This window comes from Trachemys scripta, chromosome 4, assembly GCF_013100865.1.
Source record: "Trachemys scripta elegans isolate TJP31775 chromosome 4, CAS_Tse_1.0, whole genome shotgun sequence".
In the NCBI taxonomy this organism is placed as follows: domain Eukaryota; kingdom Metazoa; phylum Chordata; order Testudines; family Emydidae; genus Trachemys; species Trachemys scripta.
Window position 1 is genome coordinate 23,226,700 of NC_048301.1, and position 12,535 is coordinate 23,239,234.

The following is a 12,535-nucleotide window of genomic DNA, read 5'->3' on the forward strand; positions in this document are numbered from 1 at the left end:
GTTCAATGGCTTTCAGCACCCCCACTATACAAATTGTTCCAGCACCTCTGGATGCAACCCAGTCATAAAAGATATACACATAAGATCACACTGGCTAAACTTGCTGTGCACGTAGACATATTGCTGTTTTAAATCATTTTATTGTACAGCATCAATACACACTCATAATTGTAATGTTCTCTGAAGCCAAGAGCCCTGACTTATCCCATGGCTGAATTCAGCCCAGCACAAATAATTCCTTCTTTGAAGATGAACACAAAGTGGCTGTCATAACTATAAAGGGAAGGGGGTAACAGCCCTCCTGTGTACAGTACTATAAAATCCCTCCTGGCCAGAGACTCCAAAATCCTTTTACCTGTAAAGGGTTAAGAAGCTCGGGTAACCTGGCTGACACCTGACCCAAAGGACCAATAAGGGGACAAGATACTTTCAAATCTTGGTGGGGGGAAGGCTTTTGTTTGTGCTCTTTGTTTTGGGGGTTGTTCGCTCTTGGGACTGAGAGGGACCAGACATCAGTCCAGGCTTTCCAAATCTTTCTGAATAAGTCTCTCATATTTCAAACTTGTAAGTAAACAGCCAGGCAAGGCCTGTTAGTTTTTATCTTTGTTTTCTCAACTTGTAAATGTACCTTTTTGCTAGAGTGTTTATCTCTGTTTGCTGTAACTTTGAACCTAAGGCTAAAGGGGGTTCCTCTGGGCTCTTTAAGTTTGATTACCCTGTAAAGTTATTTTCCCTCCTGATTTTACAGAGATGATTTTTACCTTTTTCTTTCATTAAAAGCCTTCTTTTTAAGAACCTAATTGATTTTTTCCTTGTTTTTAGATCCACGGGGTTGGATCTTGATCCACCAGGAGTTGGTGGGAGAAAGGAGGGGATGGTTAATTTCTAGTTGTTTTAAGATCCAAGGGATTTGGATCTGTATTCACCAGGGAATTGGTGAAAAGTCTCTCAAGGCTACCCAGGGAAGGGAATTAGCATTTTGGGAGTGGTGGCAGTGGACCAGATCTAAGCTGGTAGTTAAGCTTAGAAGTTTTCATGCAGGCCCCCACATTTGTACCCTAAAGTTCAAAGTGGGGAAGCAGCCTTGATAGTGGCATACAGTAGTCACTAGCAAAACTCTTGCAAATATCTTTGCAAGTGACAGATATTACCATGCAATTTCCCATATAAAGTATACAAAATACCAAAGTGACACTATCTACTGCCACCCTTGGTCATTTACTTACAGTAGCACCCATAATGTGCTAGGCACTTTCCAAACATCAAGAAGGAATGGTCTATGCGCCAAGTTGCTCATGATCAAGCGACAAATGGACAAGGAAAAAGAATTTAGAGCAGTGATGGGTAACCTGCAGCCGATCACGGTAATCCACTGGCAGGCCACGAGACAATTTGTTTACATTGACTGTCCGCAACTCCCAATGGCCGCGGTTCGCCATTCCCAGCCAATGGGAGCTGCGGGAAGCAGTGCGGGCCACAGGGACCTGCTGGCCGCCGCTTCCCGCAGCTCCCATTGGCTAGAAAGATCCCTGGGCATACATCTGAGCTAGCTTTGTTCATACAATTTCTTTTCTAAGATGCATATTTTGGGTTTGAGGTTTCAGCATCTGTTTACATGCTGAAAACTTCTGCTGGTGGAATGACTAGGGTTGTTATTTATTGCTATTAAAGAACAGAGTAATTGCATAACAAAATTGCACAGCAAAATCCTGCATTACTCTTACTGTAAATATATACATTAAAGTAGGATGACAGGAGGCTTACAGTATGAACTCTTATTCTGGTAAGTTTTTAGTGCTGTTATTAATTCCACTGTTTTATGACTCCATTTATAGCTGATTAAGCAAGCCCCTGTTTGGAGGTATTTCCATGAGAACTACAATGATACAGAGGGGGAAGTGTGCTGGCTACTTGTTACTTTTGGTTTTGATATTGCTGGCCAAGTGATTTTTTTTTAATTATATGGAGATATACCTATCTCATAGAACTGGAAGGGACCTTGAAAGGTCATTGAGTCCAGTCCCCTGCCTTCACAGCAGGACTAAGTACTGTCCCTGACAGATTTTTGCCCCAGATCCCTAAATGGCCCCCTCAAGAATTGAACTCACAGCCTAGGGTTTAGCAGGCCAATAATCAAACCACTGAACTATGCCTCCCCCATATATGTGAATTATATGTAAATGAAAACCAAGATATTTAAAATCAGACTGATTCTCCCTTCCAACACAGCTGGGCTACAAAGGTTTGCTTAGGTAGGTTTAAATCTTCCTACTGTAGAGAAAAAGTGCAGCAGAGGACAGTGATGAAGGGATTGCAAATAGTTTCATGTTCAAATACCACCATCTAGTGGACATAAACTGTCTGTATGTATTTGATTTTTAGATGGAGAGTAAACCAGTGTTTTCATTGTAAGGTATATAAACTGATGCGTCTGCAATTGAAGGCAATATACTTGTTCAGTGACAATGAGAATATGATACTTGCCCTAGCCAAAAGTCTGGTGTACAAAAATAGAATTCTAACCACACTGCTTCAGGCTGTCTTCCCTGTAGAATGTTGACTTTATATTTTAGGGCCATTAAATTTTTTTTAAAACTATGAAGTATTTTAAATAAGCAGAAGGCTATATGATAACCAGTGAGACTATTCAGATAGTTAAGAAATGTTACGCTTCCTCAGCAGACGCTGATTCTGCAGAGTATGTGGGGGTGAGTACAAGTGGAAGGTAAAGGGATGAGCAAGACAGGGAAATGAAAAGGAATGCAATTATAAATTAATGTGAGCCGGATTGTGCAGCTGCTAGATCTGGGCAAAAATTTTTGACTAATTTTTTTTTCAGTGAAGAAACAAAGCACTTTTTAAAACCCAAACTTTTTTGCTGAATTTGGGGAGAATTCAAAATATGATTTTGGTTAAAAGAAAACATTTTGGGGGGAGAGGGGAAAGGGACCGTTTTGTTGAGCTTTGATTCAAAACAGCATTTCGGTTTCAAATTTGGACAATTTAAAAATAAATGCATAAAATGAGAGGTGGCTTGATGAAACTACTGTATCAAAACAAAAGACTTGAGGGAAAAAATCATTTTTAGTTGACTGACATGTTTGTTCAACATTATCAAAAAAAATTTAAAAATTAATTTTCAATAAGAGTGCATTTCAGTTCAACACCCCCACCCCGGTTTTTCAGTTTGGCCTCCCAAACAAAACAAAAACAAAACCACACACCATTATTTCTCAGCTCTAGCGGTTGCCAAGTTACCCTTTCCGAACAGGAGTAAGGCTTAAGGTATGTCTGCACAGGGATAAAAGACCCACAGCATGGTCACAGCTGGTCTAGGCTAGCTGACTCAGACAGCAGGGCTACATATCACTGTGTAGACATTGGGGCTCAGGCTGGAGCCCAAGCTGTAGGGCCCTTCACTCTCACAGGGAGAATATTTTCTTTCAGGGAAGAGCATATATGGGGAGGGGTGAGGGATATCCCTTTATGACAGGGGTCGGCAACCTCTGGCACGCGGCTCGCCAGGGTAAGCACCCTGGCGGGCTGGGCCAGTTTGTTTACCTGCCACGTCCACAGGTTCAGCCAATCGCGGCTCCCACTGGCCGTGGTTTGCCACATCCCTAGGCCCATGCCACTTCCCGCAACCCCCATTGGCCTGGAGCGGCGAACCATGGCCAGTGGCAGCTGTGATCGGCCGAACCTGCAGACGCGGAAGGTAAACAAACCGGCCCAGCCCACCAAGGTGCTTACCTTGGTGAGCCACATGCCAGAAGTTGCTGACCCCTGCTTTATGATAGCCGACATTGAACAATATGGTTTTAATATTCTGCTCAGCTCCTAGAGCAGTGACTATACATATGTACTATATATGTGAGACTGTAATACTTCCACCAGCTTCTTAAATGGGATCTTGTTTCCATCTCTTGTAAAATTTTAAAAGTAGCATGTATACTTATTTCCTTCCAGAAAGGGACACTACACCATAGAAAATAAATCAAGATTTTAGTTGTAGCAGATAAGAGGAAAACACTTAATAAGCGGCAGAGATACTGGACCAGACAAAATGAGCCAGCTATGCCCCTCAGTACAAGCCTGGGCAGGAGGGATAAAGATGGCTTGATGCTACTTTTGTGGGCCCCCAAAGCTGGATCCAACTTGCACGGTCATGAGGTCCCAATATAAATTAGAGCAGCCTTATGCTATCAGCCCCCAGTCCTTAAGGGGCTGTTCTGACAAATGAAGATGACTAGTGCATAGAAACAACACAGATCCCCTCTTTCCTAAGTCTCAGGGATTCCTATCCTGCCTTACCTCAGAGAGGAGAGAGAGAGAGAGAGAGAGAGAGAGAGAGAGAATAGCTATTACTCATCACCCTACAGCCTTTCTCTATTTCCAGTCTCTTGGCTTTATGTAAGCCCTGCCTATTCCCCCATAGGTGAACTTGCTTCCAATTAGCAGCCTCCTCCTAGTCTAAATCTCTCCCCTGTTTGCTGTTTAATTGGTTGATTGAGCCTGCCTGACCTAATTCAACCTTTTTAGGGCCAGTGTGGGGAGCTGGCCCCCATTACAGCCCAAAGGAGAGAGTGTACTAGCCCTCCACAGTGGCTGTTGAGGCCAGCAAGTGGGCAGCAGACTGAACCAAGGACTGACTGAAGGAGAGCCCGAGCGCAGGTGGAAGGGTTTGTTTTGTGTTAAAGATATTTGGGGGATTTTTAATTTAGACATCTGTGACCTGGCTGGAGAGCTGAGTCACTGGATGAGTAACTGACAGAGAACCACCATAGTGCCGGATCAGCAGGGCCCTGCAAGAGCTGCGGTACTATTCTGCAAATGTGTAACAGAGTCTATTCATCCCTAGGTGCCCCTTTATGGCCCCAGGCCATAAAGGGACACCTAGGGGTGAATAGACTCTGTTACACATTTGCAGACAGTACACTAATTGCTCAGAGAAGCGTATCTATGACTATATTCTGAGCAGGGACATATGTTATTGCTACTGGTTAGAGTGATCAACAATTAAAATAAAGAGAAGTGGCCATGTGGCATCTTTTTAATCTGTCATCAGTGCCTATCAGTACAGCACATATCACATTGCAGAGACTAAATGTTGTCATCTGATAGCTCCTCAGTGGCCTATGTGAAATGAGCAGTAAGGTCAGGCCAGATGTTTTGGAAGATATGCTTTAATCAAGCACAAGTTATTGGAAGTACAGGAATCACTGAGTGAAATACTATGGCCTGTGTAATACACAAAGTCAGACTAGATGATGTAATGGTCCCTTCTGGCCTTAAATTTATAAATATGAATCTATGTCTGCATCACAAAACTCAGTCTCACATCTGTAACTGGAACTGGCAGCCTCATCAGAGTTCCCAAGGACTGAATAGTGATGGAAACTGAACTACCATTTTAGGTAATCTTAGGGCAGGTCTTCACTACAGGGGAGGATCGATTTAAGATACGCAAATTCAGCTACGCGACGTATCGGAGCCGACTTACCCTGCTGTGAGGACGGCGGCAAAATCGACCTCCGCGGCTCCCCGTTGATGGCGCTTACTCCCACTTCCGCTGGTGGAGTAAGAGCATCGATTCGGGGATCGATTGTCGCATCCCAACGAGACGTGACAATTTGATCCCCGAGAGATCGATTTCTACCCGCCAATTCAGGCGGGTAGTGTAGACCTAGCCTCAGACCCTTAGGATGTGGTCTGATCTCTTAGGGTTGATGAAGATTGGTGAGGTAGCCTAAGGCAAATTGCTCTTCCCCTCTTTATGATGTACCTGTTTTGTATATTATCAGATGACTTAAATCTCCAGAGCTACCCTGCCAGCTGTTTTAACAGGCAATATAATATTGGCGTGAAAAGTGGCACATTAACTGCACTTTCACATGCTTCAAGAGTTCTTGGGTATAGTTCAATGTATTGAGAAGATACTAGCCTTGCTTCTCTTCATTAGTAAATGGAGCTTGTAGAAGAACTCATGACTGAGTCCAGGATAAGGTTTTAATAATAATGTGGGTGTTTAAAATAAAGATCATCAGGAATTATAGTCCACATCATGAAATTATCCATAAATTAGAACATTGTGGACTAGTTGGCATGTCTCCCCTCCTACAGATTGTAGTTCTTCATAGTTAGAAACAATAGTCTCTCTAGAGAGAAGGTCAATAATGGTGCAGCATTCAAGGAACAAAGATCGTACCTACCAGCATCCCTCCAGTCATGGATAGACAGTACAGAGTATTAGGGGATTGGCACAGAGTCTATTTCTTCTATTCCCTCAAAGAGTAAACTTTACTCTCAAACATGCAGGACTGGCAAAAACTATGTCTGCCAGGTCTTCATGTTCAATTCTTTTTGGAACAGAGAAGACAGAACTTTTTTCCATCCTGTAACATTTCAAGTGTCATTATCATGACCAGCTCTGAAACCTGACCATAGATAAATCATAGAGAATTGGAATGATGAAAAGGACGTAAACTCATGAAAACTTCCGTATTTTGAAAGATCTCAGGTAGTAGATTTCTAAAATGTAATTTTTCTACAATAAGGTTTATGCTCAGGCTTGTAAGGATTAGATTTTTATTGATAAAAATCAGTAAACATACACAAACTAATGCAAAAATATTTCTTTTGATGATAATGGAAATTCACAGGTAGGCAAAGTAAGAAAAATACTGCTTGAGAATTTGAGTTTGGTTTAAGGATATTTATTTGGTATATTTTGCATGTGATGTTGACAAATGGTGTATTTAATGATTATAAAGCTTTAACTTTTTGAATCTCAACATCTATTGTCATTATATAATTATTGGCTGACACTCGGGCCCAATTTTCTGCAGCTTTGAAAAATTAATCAATTAAAATAGAAAAAAGTGCTGAAAAATAAACATTGATATTATCTATTGAAATTATAAAATAATCTAATTTTGCCAGATATATCTATACAGAAACTCTGATGAAATGACAAAACATAAACAAAGCATTTATACCCTTTATATTGTTGCTATATATACTTTCTTCATCACTAATGAGATAGACAGCTTAAAGGAATGTAGTTATTACACATGTTGCCAATGATACCAGCCTTGTTTATCCATTTGGCAATATGCAACACAAAAGTTTCCATGCCTTCTTCAGTGCTGTCCCTTATGCCTGGAACAACAACTTTGGATCACCTGCAGTCCCCACTGCAATATCTGTAAGTGAACTGCCAATTGATTACTAGGTTGAGAAGCAGATTGGGTTAGTTAGCACTTTATATATTAAGAATAGCAAAACCCCCATAAATGTATTAATCTGTATAAAATTGTGTATACTTGATTTTTATCCCTCTCTCCTTCAGGCTTTTTAGTCCCTGTTCTTGCAGTTTTATCTGTGTGAGTAGACCTATATGTTTTTTCAGCAACCCATTGATTTCAGCAAACTCTGTACAGGTAAACTCTTCAAGGAAGGAATTGTCCTTTCCATGTAGTTGCACCATCCCTAACACAATGGGGCCTTTATTATGATTGGGGCTTCATGGTGCTACAGTGATACAAATATTAAATATTAAACATTAATTTTTAACATTAGTGACTTTCCCTGTTATTGAGAAAACTTTAATGGAAGTTAAGGAGTTAACTGACAGTTTAAGACTTGTCATTCCATTTTTAAAAATACAAACATATGTTAGTGTTTAATATTGGTATTTCCCTCCTCACCCTCCACTCTATTCCATTCCAGAGTAGATATCAGAGCATGTGTTCTCATTATTGAAGAAGCCATAATGCAGTATTTAGACTCTTCTGGTGAAAGATAAACTCATGTACTGTAGAATTCAAGCCTGTAGAAATATTCAGTATGTTCTCAAGGTCCTGCAAAGCCCAAAACGTCACTGGGCACTGCTCTCCCTAAGGGGTTCCAAGTTCAGAGTTCTCTTCAATTACTAAATTGCTTTTCTTTACTCCCACCCAATTAAGAACTTAACATTTTTGATGGAGAAAGATGGCAAGTTTCACAGGCAGCACTTTAATGGTGTTCTTCTATGAAAAGTGATCATACAAAAATTAGAACTGACCAAAACCAGAATTTCCACTGCATAGGAAAGTCCAATGTTTTGACATTGGTTGTCCTCCCAAAATGGGAAGAAGGTTGAAATATCAAAGCTTTTTGCAGAAAAAACGTTGATTTAGAAACATTGGAGCCAGTGCAATGCCTCATGTGGACTGAAGTTTTGGTACTTCATGCTCTTATTCTTTCCCTGTGGGCCAGGATCCCCAGCCAGAATCTCTCTCCTGTGATGCACTGCAGCCTCTCCTTTGGCAGATTCATTGCAGTGCATGATGGGAGATATAATCGGACCAGACAGCCTGGACAGTAGAGGAGAATGGGGGCCTGAGGCATCCAAACCACGTTTCTCATGAAGCACCACAGTGGTTTAAGTGGATGCAAACATAAATGGTTACTCAATCCAGCCTGAAATAAAAAGTTGAGATTTATTTTTAATTTTCCAGCAGCTAAAGTTTGGGCAAAAATTGACATTTTCCTGTAGGAACCACAGGCTCCAGTGAAAATGGGACCTTTTTACACAGCAGATCTCTTCCTTTTGTGTGTTCAAAATCATACTCACTTACTTCCTGCAGCCACCACTACAGAGCAGAGTCGTGGAGGCTGACAGGTATGGGGGGGGATGGGAGGGTTGGCTCTTCCCTCTCAACCCACATACCAGTCAGCGCAGCAGAGGTGGGAAGTTGCTGTCAAAATTTGCAGCTGGTATAGGCCAACAGGAAACTCTGTCCTAAGAACAAGAGGGAAACAGGAAGGGTGATCTGTACCTCAAAGGGTGTGTCTGAAGCACAATGTCTCCCAGGGCTACTCCTGGAGTGGAGAAGTTTAAACACACACATCCCCACCCCCGATTGCTCAGGACTATGCCTAAGTCACAATCTAGCCATGTATATATATATATATAGTACCTTTATTTTCCCTTCTTTCTAGTGAATGCTTGGAAAAGCAATTATACACCTGAATTTGTTACTTGCACTGCATCTGCTAGTACTTAATTGAAAATATACAAAAGGAGAGTGAATTCAAAGGACAAGAAGTGTCGAAAGATAAGAGAAATGCCTCTTTAATCAGCCCTATGCTTCAACAAGGAGAATGTACCCAACTGGTCTGATATGCTGTGTTGCCCTATATACTTTCCTTCTACATGTATCTTGGAAGGACATTTGCCTAAAGAAAGTGGTACATCAGTTACTGCCACCTTTCCTCCCTACCCTCCCCGCCATATTTTCCATTTCCACTTGGAGAATAAGTACTTCTAAATATCTCAGGAGCAGAATGGAAATATAAAATCTCAGTCCATGTGTGATTAAATTGAGGGCCTGATCTTTTACACAGGTATAAATGAGACATGATTCCATTGAGGTGAATGGACAGAAAAGCAGTTTGTGGTAATCATGTTTTCTGGTTCTGTTTTCTTTTTGCAAATTACTGTGGTATACACCTAACTGATCAAGCTCACTAATAGAGTCACAAATCCCCTTCATGCAGGCATCACACAGAGAGCTAATATGCCAAGTGATCCTGGACAAGAGAGCTGAGCCTGCTCAACATCTAAGGAACTTGAAATTCAAAGACAGAACCAAATTTCCTTGTGAAATCTAACACAGAGCAAACCCCACACCCTTTTGTTATTTGGAGTGGAAAGAAAAGAACTTTCCATCGGTGAAAAAATGACTTTTGACAGCAGTTAGATTCATTCAGAGGAAATTCTGGCAACAAATGTAATGCGAAAGAAAGATAGGATGGGAAACAGATGCACTGCCGCATGGAGACAGCAGCTCTAATCAGAAAACATGCTTCAAATACCAAACCCCACTGCTACCTGTTAATTCTTTTGCCAAGAATGCAAGAACAGCCATAAATCTCTTCTTTGCTTCTGGCTCATTAGAGCAGTCTGCTAGGTTTAATGCTAGAATTGGAACTGGAATACCAAAGCTGAAGTCCCTCAAACGTGGCTTGACTCTAGAGTCTAATTAGAAATTCTCAGTTTATACCCAGCTTTGTAAGATGGATCTGAACCAGAATACTGCATCCAAACCCTCTCAGCTGGGTGGAGATTTTGCTTAGGCCCATCTCCATTTAATGCCACAAACTGATTTGATGCTAATGCATTTGTAAAAAGAAGAACAGGAGTACTTGTGGCACCTTAGAGACTAACAAATTTATTAGAGCATAAGCTTTCGTGGACTACAGCCCACTTCTTCGGATGCATATATATGCACGAAAGCTTATGCTCTAATAAATTTGTTAGTCTCTAAGGTGCCACAAGTACTCCTGTTCTTCTTTTTGCGGATACAGACTAACACGGCTGTTACTCTGAAACCTGTCATAATGCATTTGTGTTACTGAGTAAATCACATATTGGAATATACTATATTGTATAACACGTTTAAAAATAAATTGTCAACCACTTGGTCTTTTATCATTCTAGCCATGCTTTGGTGCTTTGTTTGCACCTCTAATGTCATCTGCTTCTAGCTATCTTTGCTAAGGTTTGTCAAAAATTTTCCATGGCAACTTTTTTCAATTAAAAATAGGGGTTTTGACCAAACAAAAGTTTTCGAGGAAAGTATCTGCTGGCTTTAATTTTCAATCTATTGACAAAATCAAAATTTTCTGCAGACGCACACCCTGATTTTCCTATCCGTTCTAATCTTTGCACTAGAGTAATGCCAGAGTATATGTAAATATTGGGAATAGCTGAATGCCGATTATGCACTTCACAGCAATTAACAGACATGATCCCAACAGAAAAATTCTGTGGTAGCAAGCTAACTTTTTATTTAAATATATGAATAAGGAGCTGTGTTTTTTAACAGGCATTCTGAGCCTAGTAGAGTTAGTAGATTTGTGAGTAGGGTAATTATTAGACAACTTGGAAGAAGTTAAACATTGTTATCTGGGGGCAGAGGGGAAATAAATTTTTAGATAATGGCTCCTAAAGACATCCTTAGGAAATCAGTTAAAAAAAGTTATCTTTTATCCTTCACAACCCTGTACACATTTACCATGTTGCATTTGATCCTGGAAAATCCGGTCTCCTTACTGGATGAAGAAAAAGAGCAAAGAAGCCTGTATGCAGGGCCGGTGCAACCCATTAGGCGACCTAGGCGGTTGCCTAGGGCACTAGCATTTGGGGGTGGCATTTCAGGTCCTTGTTAGCATTTAGGCGGAGGGAGCTGGGGCAAGGGGGCGCGGGGAGGGCCACCTGCAACAAGTAAGGGGGGGAGGTGGCACACAGGGGAACTCCCCGCCCCAGCTCATCTCTGCTCCCCCTCTTCCCCTGAGTACACCGCCCCGCTCTGCTTCTCTCCCTCCCAGGCTTGCGGTGCCAAACAGCTGATTGGCGCCGCAAGCCTGGGAGGCGGGCGAAGTGGAGCAGCAACAGCGTGCTCGGGGAGGAGGCAGAGCAGAGGTGAGCTTGGGCGGGGAGCTGCCGCATGGCTCCCCGGGCAGGGGGAGTGGGAAGCTGCTGCGGGGTGGGGCGGAGAGCTGCCACAGGGCTCGGAGGGTGAGGGGGGGGCGCAAGGTGGAAGTTTTGCCTAGGGCGTGAAACATCCTTGCACCTGCCCTGNGGGGGGGGCGCAAGGTGGAAGTTTTGCCTAGGGCGTGAAACATCCTTGCACCTGCCCTGCATGTATGGGGAATTAAAATTGCTTGATGCAAAGCTGCTGTCCTCCAGGTCACATAAGGCCATCTTTTCAATTTCTGTGGCTTATTGAAATACAGATTTAAAGGCATATTTGAATGCATGGTAAGCACCATGGCTGAACACAGGAAGTTTAGCTCCTGTAGGCTTCATTCAGGCACTGAGAGGAGTATTTAAAGAAAAGCCAATAAAAGATCCACTGAGGTTTGGGTGGTGTCTATAGAGAGAAGGGCTGACAAAGATGCTGAGCAAGTTCTCATGCATTTAGCTGATGAAAGCCATATGTTACTGTCATTGGATCGAGCATCCAGTGGAGAGTTACAGGAATAGACTGTATACCCAAAACAAGGGGGATAACCACTGGCATTAAGGTATAGAGACCTTTAGCCTGAAACTGCTGTAGCAGAAGCTCCTTGATCAGGACATGCAAATGAACAAGGACAGACACAGGGATAAAGTTTAAGCAGCAGGCCACAACTAACAAACTTAAGCTTGCTCTGCTGAATCCTCTCACACACACTCTCTCCCCACCCCCACATGAAGGAGACAAAAGGTACCAGTGAGGGACCTAGGTCTGCAAAGACTTCAGCTCTCCCCTTTTCCCACCAGCAAAATCCCAGGTGTTTTATTGCTGGGTGCTGGCCTTTTGATCCAAACAGAACACTGGCCACAAGTTGAGACCAAGTAAACATTCAGAGAGTTTTTAATACACTCTACCTCGATAGAATGCTGTCCGTGGGAACCAAAAAATCTTACCGTGTTATAGGTGAAACCACGTTATATTGAACTTGCTTTGATCCACCGGAGCGCGCAGGCCCCCCCCCCCCCATCCAG